At 40.1% G+C, this 19266-nt stretch overlaps 1 protein-coding gene across 1 annotated transcript in view; it reads right to left on the reverse strand.

Moving 5' to 3' along the window:
* The window catches only part of LOC137496924 (esterase FE4-like), a 135193-nt gene extending 116678 nt beyond the window's left edge, over positions 1–18515 (reverse strand). Inside the window, exon 1 of the mRNA XM_068224989.1 lies at positions 18421–18515. The gene's annotated coding sequence lies outside the window, so the exon portion shown is untranslated. The remainder of the gene's footprint in view (positions 1–18420) is intronic.
* Between the last annotated feature and the right edge of the window lie 751 nt (positions 18516–19266).

Genomic DNA, 19266 nt, shown 5'->3' on the forward strand with positions numbered 1-19266 from the left:
GTACTGGCAGGAGTGACTGAGATGGAGAATCATGGTTCTAAATACCCGATTCCCCTTATTTTGGAATGAACTCGTCCATATAGATGAACAGCGGAGTATGTGCTCCAATCAGATTGCTGCATTTAAATAATTTCAAAATTAGCGCGACCAAATGATATGTGGCTTGTAATTAATCCCTGTAAGTATTTAAGGAAGATTATATTAAGAGGAGATGTCAGTAATTATTATAGTAATTCTGAACTAACTTATTGGTTTGTGGCAAATGGATTGGAATATTGTGTATCCAGATGTTTGTTATCACCGGCAGTGGGAACCCCTTGCCAGCGTGGAGAGTGGTTTATCAGCGCGGCAGAAGATATAGTCCAACTAACGCCTACTGTATTGTAAAAGAAATTACGAACAATTTTAGAGTCACGATGCATCATGGCAGTAACAAGAATTGATGCAATTTGTGTGTACAAAGCATTTCATGTTTTTGGTAACTTTGTTTTGGAGCTACCCAGCATTCCTTTGGTTGGGATTTTTAGTGGCAAGAATTAGTGTTCCTACGCCGATTAGTGCGCCAACATCCCCGAGTAGTGGCTTCTCACGGGTCAGTCATCATCAAGAGTCCTGTGGCGGTCAGACGTGTCTTAACTTTGCTCCGTATTCAAGTACAAAGGTACAGAATTGTGTGTATTTATTACTACAGTGGAGGTGGAAATACGCTTTATAAACAGTAGTTGGGCTGTTAAGGTATTTAAAACCACCCAAGTGAGTGGAATATTAAATTGACAGATTTTACGAGTGTTCAGTCTATGCAGGGCGAAGACGAAACTTTGAATTATGCAGTGGTTGCATCTTAGGTGACGCAGTTAGAGTGTGTAGCCCGCAGAGCAACCCAAACAGTTTAAAATATATGTGTAAGCCGTAAATGGTGGAGAACAATTAGCCTGCTACCGCGGAGCTGTTAGTATGTTTGAAACATTTGAGCGGAGGAAATACTCTCCCTCTCTATAAGTATTTAGGTCGAGTGGGGGTGGACACTTTCTCCCGCGGCTGGGGCTTTACAAAGGAAACCGTTGAACCCATGCAAGACTTCGCTTCGTGAGAAGCAGCAGTGTGTTAAAGCAGAGTACGTAAAATCCGGCCTAAGTTCCAAAATATCTGAGTACTGCGTATGTGTGTATATATGTATTACAGTGTAATGTCTAGTTTTAAAACAAGTTGTCGTGTTTAATATTATGGGTAGGAAATAAACGTGTGCAAAGTGTCAAGCGAGAGTGGAAAGTAGTAATATAAGCCAATGCCGGATACAGCAAGAATGGTCAATGATATTAACATGATGGTCATGAATCTGTAAGACAACATGGCTGCCTTTAGTCCTGGTGATCCCGAAATGGCATCAATGTGAGTACACAATCTCATGTTTGATTTAAAAATCTAAAGCTTTCCTTTGATAATGGTATCTTTATTTAGATAGGTATGCGAGTGACGATGATGTAACTGTAAACCCGAGTACACAGCCAGAAAATTAGGATAATTCTGTTTATGAGTAGTGTAAATATTTATTATTATTATTATTGTTATTACAATATTATTATTATTATCATCTCGATGCATTGTAAATTCACTGATATCACTATATTGGAGGATTTGAGTCACAAGATAATGATTTCCAGTGGTCAGTTAGGCAATTAATTATGTAATTAATAAATTTGAGTACAATCAAATTAGTAAAATTAATTAATTATTATATTATGGTAACTTTTGGTATGTTTGTTTGCAAACTTATTTCACATATCTGAGAGGTTAGTAGTGACATTCCTAGATTTTGATCTGCGCAAAATCGTCGTATTATTATTATTATTATTATTACTATTGTATTACATTTTAGGTTGGTTTTCCAAACTACAGATATGCATTTGGGATACACTGTGGAGACTTTCCTGTATTTTTTTAATTGGTTTACAATGTAATTCAGTGATATCAAAACAATTTTATTAATTAGTTAATCGATACTTTATTTATTTTTTTATATTTATATAAAACAATTTTATCTATTATAATTATTTTGACTGATGGCAAGTAGTTTTTTTTATGAATAACTTGAATTGGCTATACAAAAATTTATTCACATCAATATTATTATTATTATTATTATCATTATTATTATTATTATCATTATTATTATTATTATTATTATCATCACTAAGAGTTCTCATGATTATATTGTTATTCAATTGATCCACCTGGTTTATAAACAACATTATCCTAGTATATATGTACAGTTACACAGACATTATATAATTGGATGAATTAATATGGGAAACATCATTTAAAACATAATTTTATGGAAAATTATAAATATTATTCTTTAGGGATTAATGAGGTAGTCATGTGTGTCATTATTGAGAATTCTAGTTGTACAGTCTCATAAGGTAATAATGTAACATTAACCAATCTTATTTTACACTTATAAAATTTATTTACTTTTCTCTTTTGATTTATAAATAAAAGTTTATATACATATTTAAACTCAAGTCAGTCTGAGTCATAAGTCATTGTAGTCAATAGTTTTACCGAATGCACTATCCCTATGCATCCTGATTCGACGACAGGGACTGATCGCGCCTGAGAAGAGGACCTCACCACCTTCGGTATGTATTTTTTTTTTAGGGCAGCCGAGGCAATGTTGACATCTAATCTACACCGAAGGAGCTCTGCAAGGGTGCATAGGTAATCAGGAATAAGTTGTAAAATGGTCACCCAACGCTGGGGCTTGACTGTCGTCTATAAGGGAATGGTAAGTCAACGTTAGGGTTATTTAAATGACCAGACTGAAACTTAGAACATTCATTGAACTTGTAGTAAAATGAACACTGTGTAAAAGGCGGAATTTCATATATGTGATACATATTGAATATATGTTATTAATGTTTATTTATGTAAAACATGGGACATTTGTTGTTGTTGTTGTATATAGCACGTAAGGTCACCTAGGCATAGAGGCAGACTTTTATGCATAATGGTTATAACACAGGAGCAGTGGGAGCAGCTGGTCGCGAGCATTAATATGCTCAACACCAAGGTAGAAACTGTACAGAGTGAGATGAAGGAAGGACAGGACGAAATTACCAAGAACTTAACAGAAAGTTTAGAAAATAGTCAAACAGTACTCAAGGACGAAATTACTAGGAACTTAGCGGAAAACTTAGAAAGTAGTCAAACAGTACTCAAGGACGAAATTACTAGGAACTTAGCGGAAAACTTAGAGAATAGTCAAACAGTACTCAAAGAAGAAATTACTAAAAACTTAGAGAATAGTCAAACAGTACTCAAAGAAGAAATTACTAAAAACTTAGAGAATAGTCAAACAGTACTCAAAGAAGAAATTACTAAAAACTTAGAGAGTAGTCAGGCAGTGCTTAAAGATGAAATCACTAGGAACGTAACTGAAAGTTTTTCCCAGAAACTAGAGGATGCGCGGGCTATGTTGGAGACACTCGATGATAAAATTGTTAGTAGTCAGGGCGAACTGAGAAAGGAATTCCTAGATAACCAAGAAAAGTTATTAAAGCTCTGCGAGACTAATAGGGCACACACTAAGCAGGAGTTGCATAGTTTAGCCGTTGCACATAAGCAACTAATTAAGCAGATAGGCGATGTAAGCATATCATTTACAAAAAGTTTGCAAGAAACCAAAGAAGAAGTGCAAGCTCAGTGTGAAAAGATGTCACAAAAGATCGTTATGATCGAAGATAGGGTCAATCAGGTGGAGATGGAGACACGTGATAACCTTACGGCGGTTAGCACTAAAATGCAGGAAACCATGGAAAGGTTGGACCAGGGATTCAAAACGGTCGAGGCCAACCGGGTAGCAGACCAGGAAAAGGTGACACAACAATTCGCTGATATGAAAGAAGACATAGTTGAATGGCAGGTGGACATGAATAGTAAATGGGAACAGTTAGATAAAGGCTTGATCTCTAGTGAAGAAGGGGTTAGAGAAGAGGTGAAACAAGTCCTAAATAAGGAAATACACCAGTTGCAAGTACAAAGTGATAACTTAGCAACGTTAATAAAATTTGTGACAGAGGAACAAAGCGAAATTAAGAAACAGCTGGCTCAAACCACGACACCACAGGTAGTGACAGATGCTAATCCGTTCCGGGATTTGTTGATTAACAAGGAATCCAATACTCCATTAACTTCAGTTGGAGGTGGACAAACAGTTGCTGCACCGGCAAATCTCATAAATGTGCTTAAGATTACTGACGAACAACCGAGAAAATTTAACGGGAGTGGGTCGTTAACTCCAAAAATGTTTCTGAAAGATCTTAAGGCCTACTTTAGGGAAATGCAAGTACCTGAAGAAAAGAGGTTGAGAATCGCAGAAAGATATCTCGAGGGCTCTCCTAAAACATGGTTTATTGGTTTCCGATTTTTATTTGAAACTTTCGAAGATTTTGAAAAGGCATTTCTGAATCGGTATTGGGGAAGCGACGCTCAACAGAATTTAAGGCTTGAGTTGTATTCCAGAAAGTACAATTCCAGTATGCCTACGAGATACAGTGATTACTTTTTGAACCAGCTGGTCAAGATGAAAGAGCTAGATAATCCTCCTTGTCAACAGGAGTTGGTTCAAGCCATAGTAAAGCAGTTTCCTCCAGATGTACAAAGGATGATGATTACCGCCAAAGTACAAAGTCCTGAGGAAGCGGAAGGAATTTTGGGACAGCTGGACAACACTGTAAATATGAGCACTCCGAGGCAAGCCAAGGCCACAGAGCACAGGGCATTTGTAGTTGACGCGGTGAAGGCAAATGATAAACAAGACGAGAAGGGACGTGTCACTGGTACAATTTCAAGACGACTGCCGAATGAGAGGAATACACCAAGTGGTCGAGAATTTTATGAACATCGGCAGTATCAACAGAACTACACTTATCCCAGGTCATATTCGAGAAGATACTGGAACAAGGAGCAAAATAGATACCAAAATAGGAATAGAAGTCAGCCATATCAACGGTACAGTCGAAGAGGAACGTGGAGTGATCATCCATCGCAGAGATCAGGCTACAGGAATCCGGAATACCGCAATTATGAGAAGAAAAGGTATGTGCAGGAACTGCGGGAGCAACAGCAACAGCAAGAGCAACAAAAGTGGAAGCAAGCGTTGGACAGACAAGACTTAAATCCCGATCTCACTGGAGCAGAGAGTATCGAATTTCAGCGAGCAAGGGAGCAGGATGGTCGACGCCAACAATCGCTTAATCCAATGGCTCAAGCTTACCCACTTGGAGGTAATAGTCAAGAAAAGAAGAAGAGCACCAATTTTGAATTCTCAACTAAACCTAACTGGAATTACTAGATGAAAATACTAATAAAAGGAATTGAGGAGAGTTCAGGGAAGAAGATTTCATCGTCCGCTGAGAGTGGGAGAACTTGTATTGGTCCGACGTCCAGCTACTTCAGTACCTGCAGCTAGATACTATGCTAAATTCGCACCACTTTACATAGGCCCATATCGTGTCACTCAAACCTTTAACAACAATGCATACAAGATAACGGATCTGGACGGGAACAACGAAGTCATTTTCAATGCTTCAAACTTGAAACTCTATAGACAGCCACGACACGAGGTTCCACCACAAGTTAATATCGCCGAACAGTGGGGAATATCATCAGAAGAAGATGACGTCTGCTCCGAGAAGGAGGAAGAAGATGCGGAGGACACGGATTCATCATCAGATGAGGAAACGACATCCCTTGTTTCCGAGGATGAAGACAACACCATTTCGGCCCAACGCCAGGGAGAAGAGAGAAGAGAATGCTGTCCAGTATGTCTGCAAGAACAAGTAGAATTGAGGAAAGTTTTACTAAATATAGCAGAACAGTTAATAGAGGAACAGAGACGCCTTCTTCAAGAGAATCAAGAGCTCCGGAGTAACTTGCTTAAGTCAAATAGAGCATAAAATAGTACAGACTCACAGATGGTTGCAAGTGATGTACACAAGTTACATTATCAATATGGAGGTGAAAAAATTTTCTCGATACTCTCAAAAATTTTATTTAAAGTGGGAGAGTGTTGCACCCATCGGATGAGTCTGATTGGCAACATTTTAATAATTGTATTTGTTAATAAATAGTAATAGCCAGCGTTCTTAAACAAAGGGACAGCATTGGAAATTGCTGGTAGCTAGCACGTGAGAATGAAGCCTTGATAGGAACCCACGCTTCTTTCTCTGCTAAAAATAAATTATTGGGACACCTGTTATTACATCATCTTTTGGAACTGCGTAGTTAGAATGGAAAAGTACTGGCAGGAGTGACTGAGATGGAGAATCATGGTTCTAAATACCCGATTCCCCTTATTTTGGAATGAACTCGTCCATATAGATGAACAGCGGAGTATGTGCTCCAATCAGATTGCTGCATTTAAATAATTTCAAAATTAGCGCGACCAAATGATATGTGGCTTGTAATTAATCCCTGTAAGTATTTAAGGAAGATTATATTAAGAGGAGATGTCAGTAATTATTATAGTAATTCTGAACTAACTTATTGGTTTGTGGCAAATGGATTGGAATATTGTGTATCCAGATGTTTGTTATCACCGGCAGTGGGAACCCCTTGCCAGCGTGGAGAGTGGTTTATCAGCGCGGCAGAAGATATAGTCCAACTAACGCCTACTGTATTGTAAAAGAAATTACGAACAATTTTAGAGTCACGATGCATCATGGCAGTAACAAGAATTGATGCAATTTGTGTGTACAAAGCATTTCATGTTTTTGGTAACTTTGTTTTGGAGCTACCCAGCATTCCTTTGGTTGGGATTTTTAGTGGCAAGAATTAGTGTTCCTACGCCGATTAGTGCGCCAACATCCCCGAGTAGTGGCTTCTCACGGGTCAGTCATCATCAAGAGTCCTGTGGCGGTCAGACGTGTCTTAACTTTGCTCCGTATTCAAGTACAAAGGTACAGAATTGTGTGTATTTATTACTACAGTGGAGGTGGAAATACGCTTTATAAACAGTAGTTGGGCTGTTAAGGTATTTAAAACCACCCAAGTGAGTGGAATATTAAATTGACAGATTTTACGAGTGTTCAGTCTATGCAGGGCGAAGACGAAACTTTGAATTATGCAGTGGTTGCATCTTAGGTGACGCAGTTAGAGTGTGTAGCCCGCAGAGCAACCCAAACAGTTTAAAATATATGTGTAAGCCGTAAATGGTGGAGAACAATTAGCCTGCTACCGCGGAGCTGTTAGTATGTTTGAAACATTTGAGCGGAGGAAATACTCTCCCTCTCTATAAGTATTTAGGTCGAGTGGGGGTGGACACTTTCTCCCGCGGCTGGGGCTTTACAAAGGAAACCGTTGAACCCATGCAAGACTTCGCTTCGTGAGAAGCAGCAGTGTGTTAAAGCAGAGTACGTAAAATCCGGCCTAAGTTCCAAAATATCTGAGTACTGCGTATGTGTGTATATATGTATTACAGTGTAATGTCTAGTTTTAAAACAAGTTGTCGTGTTTAATATTATGGGTAGGAAATAAACGTGTGCAAAGTGTCAAGCGAGAGTGGAAAGTAGTAATATAAGCCAATGCCGGATACAGCAAGAATGGTCAATGATATTAACATGATGGTCATGAATCTGTAAGACAACATGGCTGCCTTTAGTCCTGGTGATCCCGAAATGGCATCAATGTGAGTACACAATCTCATGTTTGATTTAAAAATCTAAAGCTTTCCTTTGATAATGGTATCTTTATTTAGATAGGTATGCGAGTGACGATGATGTAACTGTAAACCCGAGTACACAGCCAGAAAATTAGGATAATTCTGTTTATGAGTAGTGTAAATATTTATTATTATTATTATTGTTATTACAATATTATTATTATTATCATCTCGATGCATTGTAAATTCACTGATATCACTATATTGGAGGATTTGAGTCACAAGATAATGATTTCCAGTGGTCAGTTAGGCAATTAATTATGTAATTAATAAATTTGAGTACAATCAAATTAGTAAAATTAATTAATTATTATATTATGGTAACTTTTGGTATGTTTGTTTGCAAACTTATTTCACATATCTGAGAGGTTAGTAGTGACATTCCTAGATTTTGATCTGCGCAAAATCGTCGTATTATTATTATTATTATTATTACTATTGTATTACATTTTAGGTTGGTTTTCCAAACTACAGATATGCATTTGGGATACACTGTGGAGACTTTCCTGTATTTTTTTAATTGGTTTACAATGTAATTCAGTGATATCAAAACAATTTTATTAATTAGTTAATCGATACTTTATTTATTTTTTTATATTTATATAAAACAATTTTATCTATTATAATTATTTTGACTGATGGCAAGTAGTTTTTTTTATGAATAACTTGAATTGGCTATACAAAAATTTATTCACATCAATATTATTATTATTATTATTATCATTATTATTATTATTATCATTATTATTATTATTATTATCATCACTAAGAGTTCTCATGATTATATTGTTATTCAATTGATCCACCTGGTTTATAAACAACATTATCCTAGTATATATGTACAGTTACACAGACATTATATAATTGGATGAATTAATATGGGAAACATCATTTAAAACATAATTTTATGGAAAATTATAAATATTATTCTTTAGGGATTAATGAGGTAGTCATGTGTGTCATTATTGAGAATTCTAGTTGTACAGTCTCATAAGGTAATAATGTAACATTAACCAATCTTATTTTACATTTATACAATTTATTTACTTTTCTCTTTTGATTTATAAATAAAAGTTTATATACATATTTAAACTCAAGTCAGTCTGAGTCATAAGTCATTGTAGTCAATAGTTTTACCGAATGCACTATCCCTATGCATCCTGATTCGACGACAGGGACTGATCGCGCCTGAGAAGAGGACCTCACCACCTTCGGTAAGTATTTTTTTTTTAGGGCAGCCGAGGCAATGTTGACATCTAATCTACACCGAAGGAGCTCTGCAAGGGTGCAGTGTAATAATGACCATCTGCATTTTTGTTAGCTTTAGTTTCCTGAAAGGCCTCATTTTTAACCCCCTTCCGCAAAGCAAGATTGAGGCACAATCTGCCAGATGAGCTAGAAAATTGAAATTGGCAAAATCATATGTCTTACCCTGTAATCGACGGAAAGCTTCCATGATCTTTAAATATTTCATTATTTTTACCCCGGAGTATTAAGGCAATTTTAACGTCGGTGCAGACCTTTATTTCGAGGTATTTCGCGACTAAACGGTAAGTCGTATCACAAAACGAATGGCACAATCTCAGTTCAATTTGGTGTGGTCTACAACTTTGGTCCTATGACATTTCGTCGTATCTCTATTCCTTTTATGTTAAATTTGTCTTTATTTCTCGATTATACCTACATTATGCTCTTTGTACACGTATAATTCGTAGTTATAATGACTTATATGAAAGGTAGAATCATCTAATTCTACACGAACATTGGCCCGCCCAGTATAGCCGAATTCTATGTTTGCAGCTGTCATATTAGTACCAAAAAGTAATGCACTGTGAGAAAACCTTACCCAAATTTCACCCTATTCAACGTTTCTAAATCAATTTTACCCATAAATAAATGAGACAGGAGGAAATATATTAAGACCAGCCATTTAGACCGCTAAATGAGGCGTGTTATGGTACAATCCTTTTGTCGATGTGATGTATCGTTTAGCAGCACTTAATCCGTAAATGAAGGTTCGTAATATTGTAAACATGCATATACTTCGTATATCGATATATAATAATAATAATAATAATAATAATAATAATAATAATAATAATAATAATAATAATAATAATAATAATAATAATAATAATAATAATAATAATAATAATAATAATAGTAATAATAATAATAATAATAATAATAAACTAGATGGAATAGTGCAATGTTGGACAGTCTGTAAGATGACATTTGCTAGACGCAAGGTTTAAGATTGATTGCAGTGCACTTCCTTCCTAATAATGTGCTTACCGCGCGAATATATATGTATATATTCATTGAAGTCGATTTGTAGCGATGTAGAAAAGGTGTGTTTGCCATTACAATTAATATTTTACGTCGATAGTGACTGTCAGCAGGAGGGCGTCTGCTATTGTAATCATTACTCTCCACATCGACTTTGACTGGCAGTAGGAATGGGATCCTTCTCCAACTCGTTTGTAACTAGCATTAGTAAGGAGGGACTACCATTGTAATTAATAATTCCCTTCTCGATTTGACTGGCAGAAGTCAAGGAAGCATGCAATTTTGCTCAAAACTCCCCTAACCAATTGTGTTGCGCAGTAGGCAAGTGTGCCCACCATTATAAACAAACATTTAATTTCTCCTACAGTATGTAAGATAGGAGCATTATTTTCACGACTTTTGCTCAGAATTCGATCTGCCACCATCAGTTTAACGTACTTCATGTATTTAATTTTCATCTTTAATAGAAGAAACAAAGAAAATATCTCTTACGTACATACAACCTTAAATATTAATTAAGATCCCAGTTGTATTCATTGACATGTCTGACAATGCAAAGACAACCCTAACCAACAAATTCATATTGTATTGTGTTTTAAAAAAGTCAAGGGCATTAATTTATACGACAGTTCGAAGTCTATGTAAAGTGAGGCGGAAAATTGTGTGTCTGGTTAAGGAAAATTGTTTTGGAAAGAACCAGACTACACTAAAAGATGAATAACGTCAAGCTGGGAGGGGAGAGGGTAGACGGTAGAGCCTGGTTTTTGGGAGGAAATCGGTGTTACGCATGTATTAATTGTATTGCAAGTTTCTTTAATATCTCCTGGCATAATATACTAAACTAGATGGAATAGCGCAATGTTGGATAGTCTGCAAGATGACATTTGCTGGACGCAACGCAGTGCATTTCCTTCCTAATAATGTGCTTACCGTGCGAGTTGGCCATGCGGTTAGGGGCGTGCATCTGTGAGTTTGCATCCGGGAGATAGTGGGTTCGAACTCCACTGTCGGCAGCCTTGAATATGGTTTTCCATTTTCACTCCAGGCAAATATTGGGGCTGTACCTTAATTTAGGCCACGACCGCTTCTTTTCCACTCCTAGGTCTTTCTTGTCCCATCGTCGCCGTAAGTCCTATCTTTGTCGGTGCGACGTAAAGCCAATTAAAAAAAAAATGCTTTACAGCATAAGTTAGCTTGTTTTAAACTTCGACTCTTTGAATTCGCGGAGAAACACGGACAACACGCCACGGGAACAGAAAGTTGCTCTTGAAAACGTCAACAATCAAGAACATTTCCTGGGGGCTGAAAAGTGGAGGTTGCTTGAAGTCGAAAATGAATCGTTTCAGTACGTAGAATGTTTACCTAATGTTAGATATGGTGTTTCACACGAAATGCTACATTTTAAAGCACGCGAGATAGCGATGAATCAGGATAAAGGCTAGTTTACATTAGCTTTGTATCTGGGGTAATGGATGTCTTTCTAGTAACAAAGATACCTAGTATCCGTATGTACACTCCTGGGCCAATATAAGCAGAAGTACTAGCCCTAGTTTTTGAGAAAGGATAGCGGATTTGAAGGTAAGCGATTTACTATCCTACTGCCCTACGACAACTACCACATTTTCACTGTGCTGCGCCCTCTCTTACGTACTAGCCCATTGTAAACGGGAGGTGGAGAGCATTGCGGACTAGAAGACTCTGTCCCGAGGCTGTATGTAGACACATGCGCGGATATACAAAATATTATCCGCATCAACTCCGCATCCGCACTTCCTTCATCCACACCCGCATCGGCAGCTGTGAATTGTTATCCGCACCTGCGAATCGTTATCCGCATCTGCGAATTGTTATCCATGGATTTTCATCATCATCATCATCATCATCATCTGTTTACCTTCCAGGGTTGGTTTTTCCCTCGGACGCAGCGAGAGATCCCACCTCTACCGCCTTAAGGGAAGTGTCCTGGAGCTTCAGACTCTGGGTCGGGGGATACAACTGGGGAGGATGACCAGTACCTCTCCCAGGTGGCCTCACCTGCTATGCTGAACAGGGGCCTTGGTGGGGGATGGGAAGATTGGAAGGGATAGACAAGGAAGAGGGAAGGAAGTGGCCGTGGCCTTAAGTTAGGTACCATCCCGGCATTTGTCTGGAGGAGAAGTGGAAACCACGGAAAACCACTTCCAGGATGGCTGAGGTGGGAATCGAACCCACCTCTACTCAGTTGACCTCCCGAGGCTGAATGGACCCCGTTCCAGCCCTCGTACCACTTTTCAAATTTCGTGGCAGAGCCGGGAATCGAACCCGGACCTCCGGGGGTGGCAGCTAATCACGCTAACCACTACACCACAGAGGCGGACCTCCACGGATTTTACTACAGTATATTACACCCAAGGTATTGAAACAGATAGATGTGCTAATATAATACAATTGGCCTGATACCTGGCACCAGACCCCGTACAGTCTCAGGTTTATGAGAGAATTTCTCTTGCGACAACTACCGACGTAGTGACCTTTGTTCCTTCCTTCCATTAACTGCGGGCAGGAGCCAGATAGGCTCAGGTCAGATTTACAGCTTTATGGTCTCAATGGTCTTTATATATCACCATTCTCCCATAAAAGACAAAGACAAAGTCACCTCCGTACAGGCCAGGAAGCCCTTGGAGGAGTGGAAGGTAAAGGCTTCCACCATTGTTAACCGCGGCACGTGATGGGGTAGAGTGGTTAGCTCTGCGCCCGGCCGCCTTTGTGCCCAGGAATTAACCTGGTACTCATTTTTTGTGTAGGCTGAGTGAACCTCAGGGCTATATGCAGCTCCGGAAGTGGAAATATCGTTTCTTAAATTTTACGACTTCCTGACGGGGATTTGAACCCACGTCCTTCCGGGCCAACCGCAGCCCCTACCATTCTCCCATATCACTGTCAAAGGTCACCTAACCACAAGCAAAAATAAGGGTATACCTGAGTGAAAATCAATAAACTTCATTATTTAGAAATTATCAGCAAACTTATCAGCACTGCCATAGGGTTTGTATCCGCCAAGACACTAACTTTTTCACGGGTATTCACTATCCCCGGATATCCGCAACAATGCAGAGCTTTAGCTGTATTCCAAGAGAAATCAGCTGGAGCAAATTTTCAAAAAAAGTTGCTAGTGTCAGTGTCAAAATGTGTCTGTATTCAGTTGGGACTTCTGCAACTAATTATTTTAATACACTAGCGGAAGCTCCAAGCTTCCCTTTCCTTCCAACACAGTTTCTGCCCACTCCGTTCTCGGTAAGGACATTCTGGAGCATAACCTTCAAAGCTGTGCGCACAAGCAAAACAGTATATATTTTTTTCTTTAAAACTTTACGTTGTTTTTGTGAGAGAAGCTCCATGACACATGAGTAGGTTCATATTAATTACTAGCCTGGCCGCTTTACTAGATGCTATTGCTCTTTGTGTGTAAACAGTTTTTGTCCATCTTGTGGGAAGACTATCTTTACACTGAACACTGAACAGGCCTAGTAACTACCCCAGATATTAGCCTACAATAAACCAGCCTTAAGACGAAAAGGACAGGAAAGCGTATTCGGCTGAAAATGGAACCCATACCTTCTCTTATAAATCTCCGTCAGTAATAATATTTATTTGCTGAACATAACAGGCTTCCGCCCAAATACACGCTCCCATTCAAACCAAATAATAAAATAAAATAAAATAAAATAAAATAAAATAAAATAAAATAAAATAAAATGGTGAGTACAGGAGACGACACAACAGCGATCTGTACCAGCAAATGGAGAGGACAACGGACACGATTCGGAAAAGGAGGATTAATTTTTATGGCCATATAGAACGCATGAGCACACAGAGACAAACCAATAGGATCTTTTCCTACTTTCTTAACAAGAAAACCAAGGGACCCTGGTTTATCGAAGTTGAAAAAGACCTTCAAGAAATAGGAATCACACTCGAAAACATCCAGAAACGTGCTCCTCTCCAGAAAAAGCTCCAGGGATACAAGAGGTTCCAAGAAAGGCCAAAGTTGAAAACAGGCAAGAAGTGGACTGATGAAAGGAAGGAGGCTCACAGAACGAGAATGCGTGAGTACTGGGGAAGAATTAAAGCTCAAGGATGCAAACGGTTGAAATAACGTGGTCCACAGCAGGCCGAAACGAAGAAAGAAAGAAAGAAAGAAAGAAGAAGAAAATAAAATAAAATAAAATAATGAAAAATAAAATAAAATAAAATAAAATAAAATAAAATAAAATAAAATAAAATAAATAAAATTCTAAATCTACTATGTGGACACTCACATGGACGGAAAACCGTGCCTAATGTGAGCTCCACCGGGCGATTTGGCCATGCGGTTAGAGGCACGCGGCTGTAAACTTGCATCCGGGAGATAGTGGGTTCGAATCCCACTGTCGGCAGCCCAGAAGATGGTTTTCCGTAGTTTCCCATTTTCACACCAGGCAAATGCTGGGGCTGTACCTTAATTAAGGCCACGGCCGCTTCCTTCCCACTCCTAGCCCTTTTCTATCCCATCGTCCCCATAAGACCTATCTGTGTCGGTGCGACGTAAAGCCATTAGCATAAAAGGAAAAGTGTGAGCTCCAGCCATATAACTCTAAATATCTTAACTTATTCTTGTGACCCCTCACACAGGCAATAACCAATTCACATGAGAGGCGCCACACCTACAGCTACTGACCGGGCGTGCTGTTCCACCCTGGTGTACCTTCTCTTATACATTTGAAATATTAAGTATATTTAACATGTTCGCAACGTAAAAAATCCAATATGTTGTACGAAATTGTAATGATGTATACATTTTAAAAATTCTATATACAGTAGATTTATGATTTCTTATTTCTCTGCATTTGTTTCACACATTGCAGTCGAATTATCGGAAAGATAAACACTGTTTTATTATTATTATTATTATTATTATTATTATTATTATTATTAGTACAAATTTAAGCCTCCTTATGCAGTTTGTCCTTTACTAAACTGAATCAATTGATATTACAACATCGGGCGAGTTAGCCGTGCGGTCAGGGGCGCGCGGCTGTGAGCTTGCATCCAGCAGATAGTGGGTTCGAATCCCACTGTCGGCAGCCCAGAAGATGGTTTTCCGTGGTTTCCCATTTTCAGACCAGGCAAATGCTGGGTCTGTACCTTAATCATGGCCACGGCCGCTTCCCTCCAACTCCTAGGCCTTTCCTATCCTATCGTCGCCATAAGACCTATCTGTGTCGGTACGACGTAAAGCCACGAGCAATAGACATTACAACACGAGTTATGAATACAGAGCGAAAGTTGAAAGCACGTTCTATTTTATGCCATATAGAACTATGCCGCATATGTACGGTTCTCCAAGGAGGTGAATTACTGTATAGACGGAAGATGAAGATCGTGCTAATGCAGATTAACCTAGGTTTACGTGACGTAAGGAAGTTTACTTTATATTACAAAACAAAGTTCAGTAACGAAAATGAAAATCCACAGCCTGTTTCCAGTCATTTGATCGGGTCAGGAATGGAATGAATGGAGCCCCCATCTAGCGGCGACTCTGAGGCAATGATTAATGACTGACAGATTGAATGAAATGATATTGGGGAGTGTTGCTGGAATGACAGATGACAGGGAAAACCGGAGTACCCGGAGAAAAAACTGTCCCGCCACCGCTTTGTCCAGCACAAATCTCACATAGAGTGACCGGGATTTGAACCATGGAACTCAGCGGTGAAAGGCTGGCGCGCTGCCACCTGAGCCACGGAGGCTTCAAAGTTGAATAATGCTATACATTATTTCATTTTCGTTTTGGTTAATCACTAATGATGTGTATTATTCTTTACATAACTACAATATCAAAGCTACTCTCACAATGATGGTAAATAAGGACATTTTAATGCATATTGTTAACTCATAAGTGTTGTATACAATCTATGTTAACGTCTTCCTCTCTTAATCTGTTTATCCTCCAGGGTTGGCTTTCCCTCGCACTCAGCGAGGGTTCCAACCTCTACCGCATCAAGGGCAGTGTCCTGGAGCTTCAGACTTTGGGTCGGGGGATACAACTAGGGAGGAGGACCAGTACCGCCCAGGCGTCCTCACCTGCTATGCTGAACAGGGACCTTGTGGTGGATGGGAAGATTGGAAACGATAGACAAGGAAGAGGGAAGGAAGCGGCCGTGGCCTTAAGTTAGGTACCGTCCCGGCATTCGCCTGGAGGAGAAGAGGAAAACCACGGAAAACCACTTCGAGGATGGCTGAGGTGGGAATCGAACCCCGTCTACTCTGTTGGCCTCCCCTGAGAGGACCCCGTTCCAGCCCTCGTACCACTTTTCAAATCTCGTGGCAGAGCCGGGAATCGAACCCGGGCCTCCGGGGGTGGCAGCTAATCACACTAACCACCTATGTTACCGTACTGCATAATAAGTTATAGGTGTGTAATAATGAAGTTCAGTATCACTAATCTGTTAAAAATGAAATAATTGAAATTCAAGTCAATTTTTTAAAGTTTAAGTGTTCTACAAATTCTGTATAGACTTAAGTAAGTCCTGCTCTTACAACTACTGCCAAGCAATGGCAAGTAAACAGTCATATGAATGTGCCCAATTTTCATCAGTTTTTCGAAGACCCACACAATACGTTCGAGCACATCTCTCTACAAGTGGGCATCGTTTTATCTTCAGTATTCTTTTGTTCGGCCGGGTGGCCTTCACCTATATCTGCTACTCAGCCGACCTCACTTAGCAAATCATTCGACGCCTCGTTGGCGGTCGACTTCCCCACGACCATGGCATTTTGCATAATTCCCGGCGTGTATCCTACCATCCCCGAAGATGAAATCTTCGACGACCTTTGTGCCGTTGGCCTTCCGGTCCACAATGTCTATCGGTTGATGGCCTCACCTCTACAACTTCTTCAGATTCTGGTTCATCTCAGCGACGAGGCCGCCCTTCAACGTCTTTACTCTTCGGGCGCAACGATTCACTGTCAGATCTATGCAGTGATGCCTACCCCTTCATACATTGAAGACCAGCTTTCTGCCAACCCCACCCTTGTCCCAACTGTCCATGAGCCTCCATTTCAGACGATGCTTCTCCCCTCAACTCTCACCATCCCGACAACCACCACAATTACCACCACAAAACCATCCGTTCTTCTCCCTTCCACACTTCCCATCACCACTGTTGCCACTTGTCATCCCTCCCCTGTTATGTCATCCTCTCTCCCTATTTCTGCGCCCCCTGCCTTTCAGCAAGTACCTGCTAACCCGCCGGCCTCGTCTGTCGCGGTTTCGCCACCGCCACCTCCGCCATCACCGCCAGCTAACACCGCACAGCAATCACCGACTCAGCGGCCTTCACCGTCCACTTCTGCCGTGTACAGCTGTGTGCTCCGTGGAATCCTTCCAGACTTCTCCGACAGGGACGTCCTCCAAGAACTCCGTGCAGCCGGCGTTCCCGTCCGACGAGCCTTTCGGATCCGGAACGCCTCCGGCCCAACTTTTATGGTACGCCTCCAGCTGACTACATCCGAAGCAGTTCAACAGCTCATCGCCACCGGTGTCCGTGTCCATAACCATTTTCATCGCGTGGGCGCCTCTCTTTCCCCGCCTTCACCTGATCGCCAGCCTTTAGATCGTCCATCTCGTCGCCCCCGAAGAACCCCTTCTCCCATTCTTCCACCTCTACCAGTATGCCCACCCGCTCCTCCCAACGGCTTCCTCCCTTCTCCCCTTCCAACATTTGACCTCCTCCGTCTTCTCACCGCTTCTCTTAACCATCTAACCGCTTCCCTCCATCTTCTTACTTTGCACATCTACCCCGGCACTTCCTTCTAAACTCCACTTCCTCCATTGCATTTCACTTCTTCCCTCACGCATATCTTGTATCTTGATAACACATGTATTTGTAATCACATCATTGTATTTACCATTTGTAAATCTGTCAATAAAGCTCTAGATAACCTACACATCCTTAACCTCATCTCCTTATTCATTCATACTTAGCCATAGGCACAATTCCCCTCCCACCTCCTATATATTCACATCCTTTACCCACCTCCTTCTTCAGTCACATCTCCCCAACCCGCCCGCATCTCTTGGCCAGAGAGAGGGTGTTATCTCTAGGTGGCCCGCCCCACCCCTTCAGGATGGGGAATGAAAACATTTCATAGATAAATAGATAAGTTTTTCTCGAAATCATGTTAATGGCACTTGATTCTCCTCAGCACACAAACATTATTTGATTGTGAATACCAAGTGTTCCGTGCCTAACTACACCTACTTATATGTAGTCCTCTATGGTGTGATCTTTATTGTTCATTTCCTTTCCCTCCGGCTCTCCCCAACACTGTCCTTCTAGCTCACATTACACATGGATTATGTTCTAGTCAAAAAGGATGTACCGTCTTACCTGAATCACTTGATGCTCGAACTGTTGATATCGGCCACGGTGAGCGCGTTAGCTGTTCTTTGAGCTCAGCTGACTACAGTATCTCCCTTCACTACAAGCGACCTTCAGCTTACGTAGTTTATATAGTGGATCCGCGCATATTATCATTTATTGTTTGTCTTTCATCACTCTATCTTGATACCACTGATAGTGATAAAGTACCAAGTGCTACTTGAGGTGGGAATCCATGACGACAATAACTATGGCATTGCATGTTCGAATTTTTCTCTAATGGGAGTTTATAAACTTTTAACCAGGGTCTATTCGTCGTCCTCTTCTCGAGCACGTCCTTTTTTACGAGGAGAAAGGAGAATTCTGAACGTATTTTGGCAAATTGTCCTTTTTTTGGAAAAAAATTAATACGGTATATTATAATACATATAACATATTAATATTAATTTTAATATGAATTTTAAATAGTGCGAACCAGAGCAAAAACAACAACAACAAGAACAACAACGTTTAATCATAGTCATAAACTTTACTATGCACAATGTCAAAACCGTCAGACGATGTTTGATGCAATTTTTTAAAAATAAAATCTACTTTACGTCGCACAGACACACATATCTCTTATCGCGACTACGGGAAGGAAAGAGCTAGGAATGGGTAGGAAGCGGCCGTAGCCTTAATTAAGGCACAGCCCCAGCTTGTACCTGGTGTGAAAAGGGAAACAACGGAAAACCATCCTCAGGGCTGCCGACAGTGGGGTTCGAACGATACAATTATTGTCTGAATAGACAGCGTAGTGATCTTCAGTTCAGAGGATCTGGATTCGATTCCTCGCTGGGCCGGAGATTTTAACTA

Source organism: Anabrus simplex, chromosome 1 (assembly GCF_040414725.1).
Source record: "Anabrus simplex isolate iqAnaSimp1 chromosome 1, ASM4041472v1, whole genome shotgun sequence".
Taxonomy (NCBI): Eukaryota; Metazoa; Arthropoda; class Insecta; order Orthoptera; family Tettigoniidae; genus Anabrus; species Anabrus simplex.